Below are 15,086 nucleotides of genomic sequence, written 5' to 3'. Positions count from 1 at the left end.
ATTTTAGCCAAATCCGATGATAATTGCGCCCTCTAGCGGATCAAGAAGTCAAGATCCAAGATCGGTTTATATGGCACCTATACCGATTTGGACCATACTTTGCACAAATGTTGGAAATGACACAAAAACACCACGTGCCATATGACACCCAAATCGGATGAGAATTGCGCCCTCTAGAGGCTCAAGTCAAGTCAAAACCCCATACCGGTTTATATTGCAGCCATATCAGGTTATGAACCGACTTTGACCAAACTCAGCACAGTCGTTGGAAGTCATAATAAAACATCTCATGCAAAATTACAGCCAAATCGGATTAGAATTGCGCCTTCTAAAAGCTCAAGAAGTCAAGACCCAAGATCAATTTATATGGCAGCTATATCAGGCTATGAACCGATTTTGACCATACTTAGCACAGTTGTTGTAATCGATATCAAATATCGACGTGCCAAATCGGACGGGAATGGCGCCCTCTAGAGGCTCAAGAAGTCAAGACCCACGATCAGTTTATATGGCAGCTATATTAAAACATGGACCGATTTGGCCCATTTACAATCCCAATCGACCTACACCTATAAGAAGTATTTATGCAAAATTTCAAGCGGCTTGCTTTACTCCTTCAAAAGTTAGTGTGCTTTCTACAGACAGACGGACGGACATAGCTAGTTCAACTTAAAATATCACGACGATCAAGAATATATATACTTTATGGGGTCTTAGAAGCATATTTTGAGGTGTTACAAACAGAATGACGAAACTAGTATACCTACGGTGGAGGGTATAAAAACTAAATAAAATAAAATGGAAGAGTAAAATACTATATGTGAAATTCGATGCAATAGATACTCGCCCACAAAGCAGTGCAATGGATTTACTTTCGTAGCAAAAATTTGTTGCCTGTTCAACAGTAAAACGTGTTCAATATTTTAGCCGATTTCGTAGTTGGAACAGCAGATATTGTTTATAGCAGACTGAAATGTTTGCTTGAACAGCAGCCCTTTGTGTACTGAAACAGTATTCGTGCCTGCTTTCCCATTGTCAGCGGACAACAACTGTCGTTTTTAGCAAACATTTTTGCTATTTTTGCTACATTTGAAGTTCAATCACAAAGTTCTTGAGTCAATTAATTCTTAATAAAACACATAATTAGTGTCATTCAAATTTTTAATCGAAAACATTTTCTGAAAATTATTTTCTGTATACAGTCGACTCAAACCATCTTTAGTCTTTCCTCACTTTTTGTGTACGCTACACCACTGCTTTGATACACCCAGCATATGCATATGTTTACAATACTAAGTAGGGGAAATGCTAGACCCATTGCTTGGTATACAGGTCAACATAGAATGGCATCCTGATACGAATTATTATTTCCGTCTGTCTGTCTTTGTATTCTTGCATCAAAGAACAAGTCGCATCTTCTGTCTGATTGCCATCGAATTTTGCTTATCTGGACAAATGAAATATCGAATTTGATGAAGTTCCAAACTATAGATATTGAATTTTTTTGCTCACATGGAAAGTGGTGCAAGTCTACCATTTCTTTTACCTAATAAACCGAGTAAAAAAATTTTCAAGCGGATCTTTCTAGCCGAAGGGGGTTAATTAATGCTTCGTTTTTATTCAGCAACATTATACATCATGTACATTTCTTGAATCTTTGTTTTTCCTACTGTTTGCAAGATGTTTTTCGGTATGTAGTCATGTCCGTTTCTCTCATTCTGTTTCCATTTGCTTTGCAGCATTTCAACATATCAAATGTTCATTTTGTAATCTTTATGACACAACATCATACATTTTCCTTTAATTTTCCAAATCATGGCTATTAAATACCAGTAGTCAGTGGGTATCACAAAATTCCGCGTCCACACAATGCAGTTGCTCCACAATAGCATGTCTTTGGGAAGGCAAAAGAAAAAACTATCCATAGGTACATACGAGCACATACATATCGCAGCCACCAAGTTAGTTAAGGTATTTTTTCTCTGTGTTGGATAAAAACCTAAAACAGTTGTAGCAGCCAAGTAGACGAAGTGGTTGCTCGCTTATTTGTGCAATGTCATCATGATGATCATAATGATGGTGATTATCATCATTTTATATGCAACATTGGAGGCTTTGGGCGGCATAGTATCCGCATCATCAGCACCATCAATAGTATAGTTGTTCTCGTCATCAGGGTATGGAACGGCCATGGCTTTGATATGCCAGTCCATTTGTAGGCTTGAGGTTTTCATCTCCTTGAATGCTTAACCAGCTTGGCGAGGAAAAAAGAAGCCAGATACCTATCACAAAGTGGTAACTACTTGAGCACGAGCCTCACATAAATTGTTGGACACTAAGTGCTGTTCCTCTTTCTTTTACTTACCCTGTTGGATCTTTGTGGCGAACATGGCAAACATCTGTTGCTCGAAACGTCTGGTCTAGTCAGGATTTCACGTTTTTGTATGTCAGTTTTGTTTTGTTTTTCAATAATAAACTTTGATAATGTGACTTGAACTTGAAAAGTTTGCAAACAGATTGTAGTTAGTTTGTAATAAGTTTCCTTTTGGGATTCGTAATTTGATTTTAAGAATTACTCGTTTTATCTATGACAGCATGGAGTTTGTTTTCTAAGTCGTTTTTAAATCATAAAAAATGTCAACTCTTTTCCTATTCTAGAACCCTTTAAGAAGGTCATAGCCGTCTTTGACATCTAACACCTTGGTTAGGGGACACGTAATTTGATTTTTAGAATTACTCGAACCTTACTAGAACCCTTTAAGAAGTTCAAGTTGGCCTTTTTTGTGGAGATGGTTATATTGGGTTGCCCATAAAGTAATTGCGGATTTTTTAAAATAAAGTAAATGTCTTTTTAATAAAACTTAGAATGAACTTTAATCAAATATACTTTTTTTACACTTTTTTTCTAAAGCAAGCTAAAAGTAACAGCTGATAACTGACAGAAGAAAGAATGCAATTACAGAGTCACAAGCTGTGAAAAAATTTGTCAACGCCGACTATATGAAAAATCCGCAATTACTTTTTGGGCAACCCAATAGCATATTCGCCTTTGACGTTGAACCCCCGGTAAGGGATAACATTTGTAAGGTATCCAGCCATGTTCAAATTTCTCTAAGCGGCACGCCATTCGGACTTGACATTAAAAGGGGGTTTGAGAAAAGTTTCCCCTGTTCCTTAATGGAATGTTCATGGGAAAATATGAATGTGTGCTGTAGCACTTCTAACACGAGGCTTAGGTTACGTTGAAAAGAGGGTGGGGATATTAGTTCGCCCATGCTACTATGGGCATATACTTTAGCCAATAATCGTCTTGTTGTAAGCTCCAAATACTGAAAAGTAACATCGACAACAATTTAAAATCAGGAATTTCGTGCTACTAACAAAATTCCTAATTGATCTCCATAGTCGGTTCCTGACTGTTATTGTTGCAGCCAAAGCCGGGCAATGGGCATGTCGAAAAACTCCTCATCTTCACCACAGGCCCTACCCATGCCTTCACTTGCCAATATGTCCCTTTATGACACCGAAAACTATGCTGATCTCCTTATTACTTTCTTTCAGTAATAGCCCTCTGTTCTCACGATGCATGTCTCTCCATGGGATTTTCGTAGTCCTACCGACTGTTTCGCTTATTCTACGGTGTTACTAGCGCTATCGTAGCCCATACTTTTAACTTGGACTGCGTTTCCCCGAAAGCCTTCGGATCATCCAAGTTCATTGACGGCAGCCTTTTGGCCTTTACGGCCAAATCGTTCGGCACTCAAACAATTCGCATTGCCCCATACTCAAAGAAGGCGTTAACCTCTTTCTATTCGTGACCTTAGTTTTTTTGTTGTTATAGTCCCGATGGCCCGTTTGCTGTCCGTAAAAATGTTCACACTAAACGTCCACGGGTTTACACCATTATCACCACGCCACTTATACTGTGATCATGCGTGTGATCATCTCCACCTGTAGGATATAATGATCAGATCTCAGTCTCTGAATTCTCAATGTAGACCCCCAGGCCCACTCTCTTCGCTAGCTTTGATCCATTCTGTGGCAATACCACAGATCTGTGCATTCGATGTCAAGTGTGGTCTCAGGTATCCGATCCGAAACCTCTTCCATTTGTTATATTGCTCCTATCCTCTATCCATTCTCCCATCGCCAAAGGCCTCATAACCGCTGTGGCTGCCTCACACTTAATCTGAATGTCTATGGGTTGGATATCTAGAATAGTCTCCAGGGCCCTTGCGGGAGTGGTCTTCATCGCACGGCCTATGGCAAGACAACATGTTCTCTGAACGTATTTAACCAAACTACTGAAGCCCAAGTAAGTATTGGTCTAATAAGGCAGACATCATTTTGAGCCTACGAGCATTCTACATGGTGCCCCAAACCGTCAATCTTTCTCGATATGCTCCCGATAGTCCACTCTGGGTAAACATTGAGACCCCTAGGTCTAGTCCAGTTGTATGCCATCTCCAGGACTCTTTTGACCTTTTGCATACATCAGCTATACTATGAATCCCTGCCCTTTAGAAGTATTATACATCATCTGCGTAGTAGTCATCATCCGTTATGTCATGGAGCCCACAATTAATCCACCTTTTCCTTAGCATATGGTTTTTCCAGTCTGTAAGAACCCGATCCACCCCTACTGGTTTAAGGATTGGATCAGCATGCTGGCCCTCACGTTTGTTAAAAGCCCACCTGGTCTCAATGCACACTGCCAATGTCTTGGTATCGAAGGATTCTTCTATTCTGCCCAACCTTGCGCGGCGCAGTCTTCACCACAATACGTTCCAGGGTTTTGTGTAGAAAGGACGTAAGGTTTATAGGTCTGTAGGCCTTTAGTGTTACATAACTTGCCTTGTCGGGCTTGGATATAAATACCAAATATGGAAGTTCTGGCCACGCTGGTATCGCCGGAATTATTCGAACAGATCCGGTTGACTTTAAATTGTTGGAAGCTCCTCTAGTCTTCCCTTAGCACTATCTTCAAAAGACCCCACTATTGCAGTCGAAATCCTATTGACATTGTCATTAATTTATTTTAGCTTGGACAATATAAATTTTCTTGCCCAAGTCTTTTCCTGCGTGGCAAAAGAAAATTTGCCCATGAACATTCCATTAAGGAACAGTAGTCTTTTTTTCCAGTTTGTTTTCGCCTTGTTCAGGAGCTTTTCGAAGTTATCGATGGCCGTGCTATTGTATTGTAGCGATGGACAGAGAAGGAGTGCTCCGTGGAGATCCTTCAATCTTGAACCTCATCCATTGGATTTTCCGAACAAATTGTCACACCTTATGGGTGATTCCGATAAAACTCCATATATAAAGAGACATAACAGAAATTTTCGAGCCAAACATTGTGAGGATCGGTTCAAAATTATCGAATTATTGCAGTACTAGTCAAAATCGGAAGGTCTTGGGTCCACAAAAGGCGCCTTTTTTGTCCGGTTTCGCCGAAATTTGGGACAGTGAGTTGTGTTAGGCTCTTCGACATCTTACTGCAATTTGGCCCAGATCGGTTTAGATTTGGATATAGCTGCCATATAGACCGATCTCTCGATTTTAAGTCTTGGCCCCTTAAAAGACGCATTTATAATCCGATGTCACCGAAATTGGTGACTGTGAGATACGTCAGTGTTTTCGACATCTTTCTTCAATTTGGCTCAGATCGGTCCAGATTTGAATATAGCTGCCATATGGACGGTTCTCTCGATTTAAGGTCTTGAACCCATAAAAGACGCGTTTATTGTCCACTTTCGCCGAAATTTGGGACAGTGAGTTGTGTTAGGCCCTTCGAAATGCCTCTTCATTTGGCTCAGATCGGTTCAGATTTGGATATAGCTGCTATATAGACCGATCTCTCGATTTTAAGTCTTGGCCCCATAAAAGTCGCATTTGTAATCCGATGTAGCCGAAATTTGGGACAGTGAGTTTTGTAAGGCTTTTCGACATCCGTGTCGTATATGGTTCGGATTGGCCTATATTTGGATATGGCTACCAAAAAGACCAATATTTTGTTCTACAAAATTGAACAATGACTTGAATTTATTAGACCACTCAATTTCCGTGCCAAATTTGGTCCAAATTGGACCATATTCGATATAGCTGCTATGAAGGCATACATTATGCATTTTCACCGCACTATGACGAAAGGTGGTTTGCATATATACTCGAGGTGGTAGGTATCTAAAGTTCGGCCCGGCCGAACTTAACGCCTTTTTACTTGTTTCTAATTTTTTTAGTTTTTTTCCAATCCCCGAAACACTTCTGAGTTGGGGTCGTTGCCGCAACCATGACTCCACTGTCTCAGGAAAACAAATAATTTAAATTTTTATGACTAATAATGCAGGTCCTCGACCGAGTTCCCGTGGAATAATTGGTAGTTAACATGGTTCACGGGTCGTCCATAACGCCTGAATTAAGTAATATGGATCATTTCCTTGATGATTTTCTACATCAAAGTGTGTGTAGCCGTCTCGCTTTGGTGGAGGTTTATGTGGATAACCTCAATCAATGGTCCTCCAGGAAATGTGCTTCTTTGGATGTGATGTCTTGGGTCGATGATGGTCTCATCGTCGGCACTCTGTTCGTTAGACTGAATTGAGTTTCCTCTCACTGTACTGTCTAATGTTTCAATATAGGAGTTTTCAGAGAATCTTGAGAAAGTCGGTGATTGTCTGATCGTCGGATCCCTGATCTCCCTGATGGTTTTAATATTAGAATCTTTGCTAATCCTAATCTTCCCAATATTGAAAAAGACAGTCATGGACATGTAGAACGCCCTGCCTTTAGTCTTAGCCAAACTTGTCATGAAGACTTGGTCAAAGCCCACCACAAGGAGAGTGCCATCCTTCATCTCCTCGTTGTGAACGACCTCCCATTTCTCCGCGACCAAACCTTGGTTTTCCTTGCAATCTATCGTGAATTTCCAATCCCATTCTTTGGTGAAGGCCTTCGCCTTTGAGAACCGGTGGGTGCCCACATTTCTAGCCACGTCGAACTTTGCGTCCTCCTAGAGAGTGGGGATACTTCCAACTAGCTTTTTGAATTAAAGATTGTGCAAATCAAGCAATCAAGTCAATCCTGGGACTGCATCAATAGAGGTCTGCACAACTCCGGCCGTTGGTTATAAGAAAACAAAAGAGGTTCTCAGTTTACAACTGATGTCATTAGTTCTTTTATACCAAGATGTGTACTAATCATAAATGTTTTTGTCTTTTGTCAAATGTTCAATGACAGAACAAATGAGCTAGTAACCCCCAATCATATCAGTTTACTTTTGACGAAGACATTTTTCTAAATTTATCCTTTGCACTTATAGCCCAATTTGAGTTAGAGCCTAAAAGTAATTAACTCGTCGTATGAAGGATGTCCATTCCAAGGAAAGGATATTCCTAAAAGCAGAGCTAAGAGTTAATCAAAAACAAATTTAATAGCCAACAACATTTCTATAAAAACCCGAATATTTTGTTCATATTTTCGTAAAACATATTCGTGGTATTTGCAAAAAGAAACAAAAACCACAGGAACGCACAATACACGAACAACGACATCAGCGATACACAGTTGTGGTGCTCACAGCATCCAAAGACTTTGATGGACAGAGGTTTTTTGGTAACAAAAGACGCACGTGTGCTTGGCTCGTTCCAAGTAAATGGGTAAAAAAGGTTGCTGTTGTCTTTATATTTCAACTCAAAGCCTTAAACATAAAATAAAACAAAAAAAAGAAAACATAACCTTCTTTGACCGAGAAAATCCTTAGTCCAGCGAACACAGACAGAAAGAAGTTTCCAATTTCGCCTGGGACATAGGAAGATACTGCAGGCCAGAATAAACATAAAAACATCATGTAAAGCGCGAGTAAATATGGCTTTAGTCCAAAACCAGTTTCATTTTTATGCTGTTCTTTTTTACGATTCTTACGCCTCGTGAAGAGGAGTTGTACTCTGGTGAACCAAAATAGGTATGTACTACAACATTTTACAATATTTCTTGGAAATTTATGTTTACGTTGTGCTGCTGTGGCTGTTCTTCTTTATTTTGCCATTTTCAACGCATAAAAGCCCTGAAATAAATAAACATTGAAACAAAATAGAGAAAATCACTGCAAAAGCGCAAACTTTTACGAAGAAACGAAAAGAATAATAGGAATAGCACACTTGTATATAAAACATACTGGGATCGATGGCTAAAAAACGAATATCTTGTAAAACAGCCAAAAAGAGGGAGTTCTTGAACTTCACAAAAAAATACAACATTGTCGTTGAGAAGAAAGAGTTTTACATGGCTTTTGTAACTTGTGTGTCTTGCAATAGATGCGGGCGCGAATTACTCGTGTGTCGATTTCCTCCGATTGGCTCACTCTTCTTAATTCTGTTTAAGGCCTCTATTTGATGGAAATTAGAGATGTTCGATCACAATCTCGAAATCTGTAAGCCATACGTTTTAGGTAAACGTTTTGTTGAAAATTTGCTTGAATTATGCCACGTTGTTTTCACACTTGACCCCAAATTATTACTGAATATGCTAGACTAAGTTCTAAAAGGTTTACCTAAGCTGGAGGCATCCCCAAACCATGGTGTTACCTCCATCAACTGCTGAAATAATATTTTTCTTTTTTGGACCATACGAGTCAAAAATGTTGCATTTTGAATCATCAGCTAGTTAAAACATTTTCCCGAAAGGACGTTGAAGCCTCTAAGCGTTGTGTGGCAAACTATTGGGTTGCCCAAAAAGTTATTGCGGATTTTTTAAAATAAAGTAAATGCATTTTTAATAAAACTTGGAATGAACTTTAATCAAATATACTTTTTTTACACTTTTTTCTAAAGCAAGCTAAAAGTAACAGCTGATAACTGACAAAAGAAAGAATGCAATAACAGAGTCACAAGCCGTTGAAAAAATTTGTCAACGCAGACTATATGAAAAATCCGCAATTACTTTTTGGGCAACCCAATAATTACAATTAATTTTGCTGCTTTTCATACCCACCACCAAAGAATGGAGCGTGCACTATTATAGTCATTCCATTTGTAATACCTCCTAATATTGATCTGGGACCCCATATAGTACGAACGTAACCCAAAAATCTGAGCAGATCAAGCCATGTCCATACGCCCCACTAACGAAATCGCGATAGCTTTCCAACGAGTTAAGATATCCGCTTATAGTTTTGCGAAAATATTTCTTATTGATGTAGATCGTTGGGGATGTAAATGACCAATAACGGTTCCGATTGGGACATAGTTTCCATATATAATGATCCAGAGATTTGACTCCTTGAGCACCTAGAAACCGTAATTGTTGTCCGATTTGGCTGAAATTTTATACGTATTTGTTTATTATGACTTCCAATAACCGAGCTGACGGTCCATATCGGTTTATAACCTGATATACCTCGCTTAGAAACTGATTTTCTGATTTGGCAACTTAAGCCTCTGGAACCACAATTGTGTATCCGACTTCTTGAAATTTCGCTCGTAGTGTTTTTTATGTTTTCCAATGGTATGGTTAGGTTAGGTTTAAGTGGCAGCCTGCCATCAGACTCACTTAGACGTTTTAGTCCATTGTGATACCACAGGAACAGAAAAAGGAAGATGCCTGCTAGTTCCTACCGTTGAACCATCCAGATCGCTTTAACAAGCCCAACAACTTCCAAATGGAACCTAAAGTGGAACACCTTCTGACTGACAGTGCGGGACACACACAGAAGGTGTTCTATAGTCTCTTTCTCTTCGATATCCTCATAGCTTCTGCAAAAGTCGTTGCTGGCAATCTTCAGTCTGTCAGCATGTTTTCCGATTAGACAGTGACCAGTCATGACGGACACAATGGCTGTATAGTTTAGGCCACATAGTTTTGGAATGCTCACAGCCCCCTCTTTATGATCATCTATCATTCGTAGCCCTTCGGGCCTGATCCTGAAAACTTAGCTCACATGTCGCTAGAGGCATACCCACAGATTCCAGTTTCCCTGGAATGTGTAAGGTAGTTCTTGGTCTCAAAAGTTCGTCTGCCTTACAATTCCCTGGAATATTTCTGCGGCTCGGCACCCAGAACATGTGAATTTCGAACTGTTCAACCATCTCGTTTAGAGATCTGCGACCGTCGAGGGCGGTTTTTGTGTTCAGAAATACGTTTTCCAGGAATTTAATGGCTGCCTGGCTGTCTGAGAAGATATTTAAGACAATCGTCGTTAAAACATTATATCTTAGCCATTCCGCCACTTCCTTAATTGCAAGGATTTCCTCTTGTTACACACTGCAGTGGTCCGATAACCTTTTCGATATGACCAGTTCTAGATCTTTAGAGTACAACCCAAAGCCCTGGGTCTAGTTTGGAACCATCTGTATAGAAGTGTATGTAACTTCTATTACCAGGAATATCGTAGTTCCAATCGGTTCTATCAAGAATAGTAGTACAGTACTTTTTTTTACATTCAGTGCATTAGATGGTATCGTCCTCAGTGCGGCTGTGACGCACAAACAAACCAACCTTTGGATCCAGTTGAGTATTGAACAGTAGGTGGACTTTCGAAGCGCCGTCCACCAGACCACAATAATATATAGCATTACAGGACTGATAACTGCAGTATATACCCATTGCGTGACGCGAGGTCCAATCTCCAAACTTCTGCAAATGCCGCTCTTGCAGGTATATAGGGCAAGAATTGCCTTTCTTACCCTTTCCAAACTGTTGGATTTGAAGTTCAGTTTCCTCTCCAGCAAAATATCTAGGTATTTTGCGTTTTCCGTACATGGGATATACTTTCCTCCCAAGGAGACAGATACCACTGGAGGCAACTTTTATCTCCTGCTGAAAAGAACTACTTCTGTCTAGCACGGATTTACACCTAAATCTCTTTCGGTAGCCCACTTCGCTCTTGCACGTAGAGCTTCCTGAAGTATATAACTTTCTTTTAACCGCTATTGCCACGTCATTAGCATACGCTGCCACTTTCACACCTTTTTCTTCCAGAGACAATAATATATTGTTAATGGCTTTATTCCAAAGTAGAGGAAACAGTACACCTCCTCGAGATGTTCCTCTGCTGACCCATCTTTTTACATCCACAGATCCCAATCCTGCCGTAATGCATCTTTTAGTAAGTAAGTTATTAATAAACTTTCTTGCGGTAGAGTTGATGTCTAGAAATTCCAACTCCTTGATGATTGACGTCGGTTTTACATTATTGAAATGCTACCATTGTATATTCCTTGACAGCGAGAGAACCCTATATGCAGCCGACTATATCGTGAAGGGCCGTTTCGGTGGACGTGCCTTTATTATATGCATGCTGTTGCCGAGACAGGCGATCTCTACAAATCTTTGCCCTAAGATATGTTTCTATCAACCTCTCAAAAGTCTTCAGCATGAAGGATGACAGACTAATAGGACGAAAATCTTTCGCCGTCGTGTGGTAAGGTTTTCCTGCTTTCAGAACGAAAATGATCTTTGTGTCCCTCCATCCCACAGATATATATGACATTCTGATACTGCAGAGTATATCTCCCATAGCCAAGGAACCAATCTATCATACACAGCTTGTAATTCAACCTGGGATACATCATAAGAGCCTGGGGACTTAAAAGAGTCGAACTTTCTTATCGCCCAAACGATTTTCGGCTCAGAGTTACCTCCGAAGAATACATACCAGTAACAACCTCTTATGGCGCCACGTTCGCCGTTGGAGAATTTCCAGTGAAATGTGTATCAATGAGTTGTTCAAGTGTTTCCTCAATACACATTCTCTGACTTCTGAATATACCTCACCGTAATAGGTCTAGAGAACAAAATCTTCCTTAGTCTACAGGCCTCAGATGTATCCTCCACGGAGCTGCAGAATTCTACCCAGGATTTGTTCTGAGCCTTTCTCAGATCGCCCTTATATGTCTTCCAATACTAATACTAAATTTCCCGTGAACATTCCACTTAGGTTCTGGGGATACTTCTCTCATGTTAATGAGTGCAGTTCGATCAAAGTTTAAGCTCGATGATCCTTTTTAATGCCGAGTCCGAACAGCGTACCGCATAGCGACACCACTTGGTAAAGTTTTAACATGGCAGGATACCTTACAAATGTAGCCAGCATTATTAAGGGCATATTTACCGCAGGAGATCGAGGCGCTTGAAACGCTATTCTACGTTCAGGTAGTGGAACAAATGTTTTGTCATAGCCAATTAAACAAACAACTTACTTTAGTTTAATTGGCTATGACAGAATATTTGTTCCACCAGCCGAACGTATAATAGCGTTCCAAGCGGCTCGATCTTCTGCGCTCATTCTAAAATCTCTAACACCAAGTTTCGAATTGTCTTCCACCACTTGATCTTTCGGTCGGGCTTTTGGTCTTTCCGGTTTGTGTCTACCACCGTATTTGCCTTCAAAAGACTTCTTTGTTGGAGCTTCTTCATCCATTCTGACAACATGACCCAGCCAACGCTGCCGTTATATTTTGATGCGTGTAACTATGCTGTCGTCTTCATACAGCTCGTGGTTCATACGTTGCCTATATTCTTCATTAACGCAAACAGGAAACAAAAACAAAAACAAACAGGGGAAAAATGCTAAGTTCGGCTGGGGCGAATCTATATGCCGTATTCTTGGCTTCAGTTGCCTCTCGACACTCTTGGTCGTACCATGGGTTTCTTGGAGGAGACTTCCGGTACCCAAGTACGGGTTTCGCGGCATTTTCCATGGAGTGGGCAATAGTTTGCCACTGCGCCATTATATCATCGGAACAAGGAGTGCTTTCATCAAGCAGTTGGATCAGTCGAGAGGAGTATGCCGCTGCCATTTGTTGTGTTTGCAGTTTTTCAATGTCCAGCTTCGTGCAGTGACAGATCGTACTTTCCTCTCCATGTTCAAACGGGTGCGAACCTCTGCTGCGAGAAGGTAATGATCAGAATCTATATTCGCTCCACGGATCGATCGTCCATCTAAGACGCTGGATGAATGCCCTCCATCTATCACAACGTGATCAATTTGGTTTCTCGTGTTTTGATCGGGTGACAGCCATGTGGCTTTGTGAATATTTTTATGTTGAAATCTGGTGCTACTAACTACCATGTTCTTTGCCGCGGCGAAATCAATCAGCCTCAACCCATTACTGGACGTTATATCGTAGAGGCTAAACTTTCTAAAGTTGTCTTTCTTCCCTATCTTGGCATTAAAATCTCCCAGAACGATTTTAATATCATGGGCGGGGCAGCGGTCATATTCTCTATCTAGGCGCTCGTAGAAAATACCTTGGTCTGCTCGTCTTTGTTTTCTGTCGGGGCATGGGCACAAATAAGTCTGATGTTGAAGAATTTGGCTTTTATGCGGATGGGGGCTAGCTTCTCATCCACCGGAGTAAAGCTGGAGACAAGGTGTTTCAGCCTCCGATTAACCACAAATCCACAGCCAAATTCATGCCTCGTGTTATGGCAGCTGTAGTTCGTCACCTTTTCATATTGTAGTAAGGTCATTCCCAGTCCATCGCACTTCCTTCCTGTACTTCCCTAATACATCCGCCAGCGTGTATACTGCACCTTCTCTATGAAGAGTGCGGACATTCCAGGTGCAGATCCGCAAATCATGGTCCTTTTTTCGTTTGCGTGGGTCGTCAACGTTGGGGGGGTCCGTTTTTACTATTTCTTTTTTTTTCATAGTAGTTCTCATAGTTTGTCCGGGGCGGGTCACCGGCCTAGCGCCCTAACCGCTTGGGTTTTGTGGGATTGCACATGTATCCCTCGTTATGGCGAGCCGCTTGCTCCAAGATTCGACGCTCGCCTCCAGCCGCCCCTTACCAGGGAACAGACGCTGATATTGGCCATTGGTAATTTGAAGGCGCAACAACAAACATTGCTTTTTTGAGACCACTTTAGTGCAGAGGTCGAACGCCTAGGTTCGAACGCCTAGGTTCAAATCCCGGCGTGACAATGCTGGCGACATTTGTGAGGTACTATGCGATATAAAAGCTTCTCCCCAAAGAGGTGTCGCACTGAGGCACGCCGTTCAGTCTCGGCTATAAAAAGAAGGCCCGTTATCATTGAGCTTAAAACTTGAATCGGACAGCACTCATTGATTTGTGAGAAGTTTTCCCCTATTCCTTAATGGAATGTTCATAGGCCAATTTGCATTTTACCTGTTTTAATATTTATGATATTCCTAGGTTTTTTTTTACACCCTCCACCATAGGATGGGGGTATACTAATTTCGTTATTATGTTTGTAACACCACGAAATATGCGTCTGAGACCCCATAAAGTATACATATTCTTGATTGTGTCAATTGAAGTTCATCTAGCCATGGTCGTCCGTCTGTCTGTCCGTTCGTCCGTCGTCCATAGTATGGGGGTATAATAATTTCGTCATTCTGTTTGTAACACCTCGAAATATGCGTCTGATACCCCATAACGTATATATATTCTTGATCGTCATGTCATTTTAAGTTGATCTTACCACTTCCGTCCGTCTGTCTATCGAAAGCACGCTATCATTCGATGGAGTTAAGCTAGCCGCTTGACATTTTGCACAAGTACTTTTCATTAGTGTAGGTCGGTTGGGATTGTAAATGGGCTAAATCGGTCCATGTTTTGATATAGCTGCCATATAAACCGATCTTGGGTCTTGACTTCTTGAACCTCTAGAGGGCGCAAATCTCGTCCGATTTGACTGAAATTATGCACGTCGTGTTTTGGTATCACTTCCAACACCTATGTTAGGTATGATTCAAAGCGGTTCATAATCTGGTATAGCTATCATATAAACCGATCTTGGATCTTGACTTCTTGAGCCAATTGAGCACGAAATTGTCATCCGATTTGGCTGAAAGTTTCCACGAGGCGTTTTGTTACGACTTCCAACAACTGTGCTAAACCTCTAGAGGGCGCAATTCACATTCGATTTGGCAGACATTTTTTACAACGGCTTCTCCTATGACGTACGTGTCTAATATGGTCTGAATCGATCAATAGCTTGATACAGCTCCCATATAAACCGATCTCCCGATTTTGCTTCTTGAGCCCCTACAAGGCGCAATTCTTATCCGAATGAACTGAAATATTACACAATGACTTCTACAATGTTCAGCATTCATTTATGGTCCG

General features: G+C 40.9%; 1 protein-coding gene and 1 long non-coding RNA gene across 4 annotated transcripts in view; one reads left to right on the top strand and one right to left on the bottom strand.

Annotated features, from left to right (window-relative positions):
- Nucleotides 1-15,086, top strand: part of LOC106081420 (uncharacterized) — a 334,294-nt gene that overhangs the window by 192,907 nt on the left and 126,301 nt on the right. The gene's annotated exons all lie outside the window — the stretch shown is intronic.
- On the bottom strand, nt 1,249-2,579 carry LOC106081425 (uncharacterized). Its single transcript, XR_001220363.2, has 3 exons — nt 2,366-2,579; nt 1,513-2,282; nt 1,249-1,447 (listed from the first exon to the last, which is right to left on the bottom strand). It is a non-coding gene; the product is annotated as an uncharacterized LOC106081425 (long non-coding RNA).

Source organism: Stomoxys calcitrans, chromosome 4, assembly GCF_963082655.1.
Source record: "Stomoxys calcitrans chromosome 4, idStoCalc2.1, whole genome shotgun sequence".
NCBI lineage: Eukaryota > Metazoa > Arthropoda > Insecta > Diptera > Muscidae > Stomoxys > Stomoxys calcitrans.
This window is presented reverse-complemented; position numbering and strand designations above follow the sequence as displayed.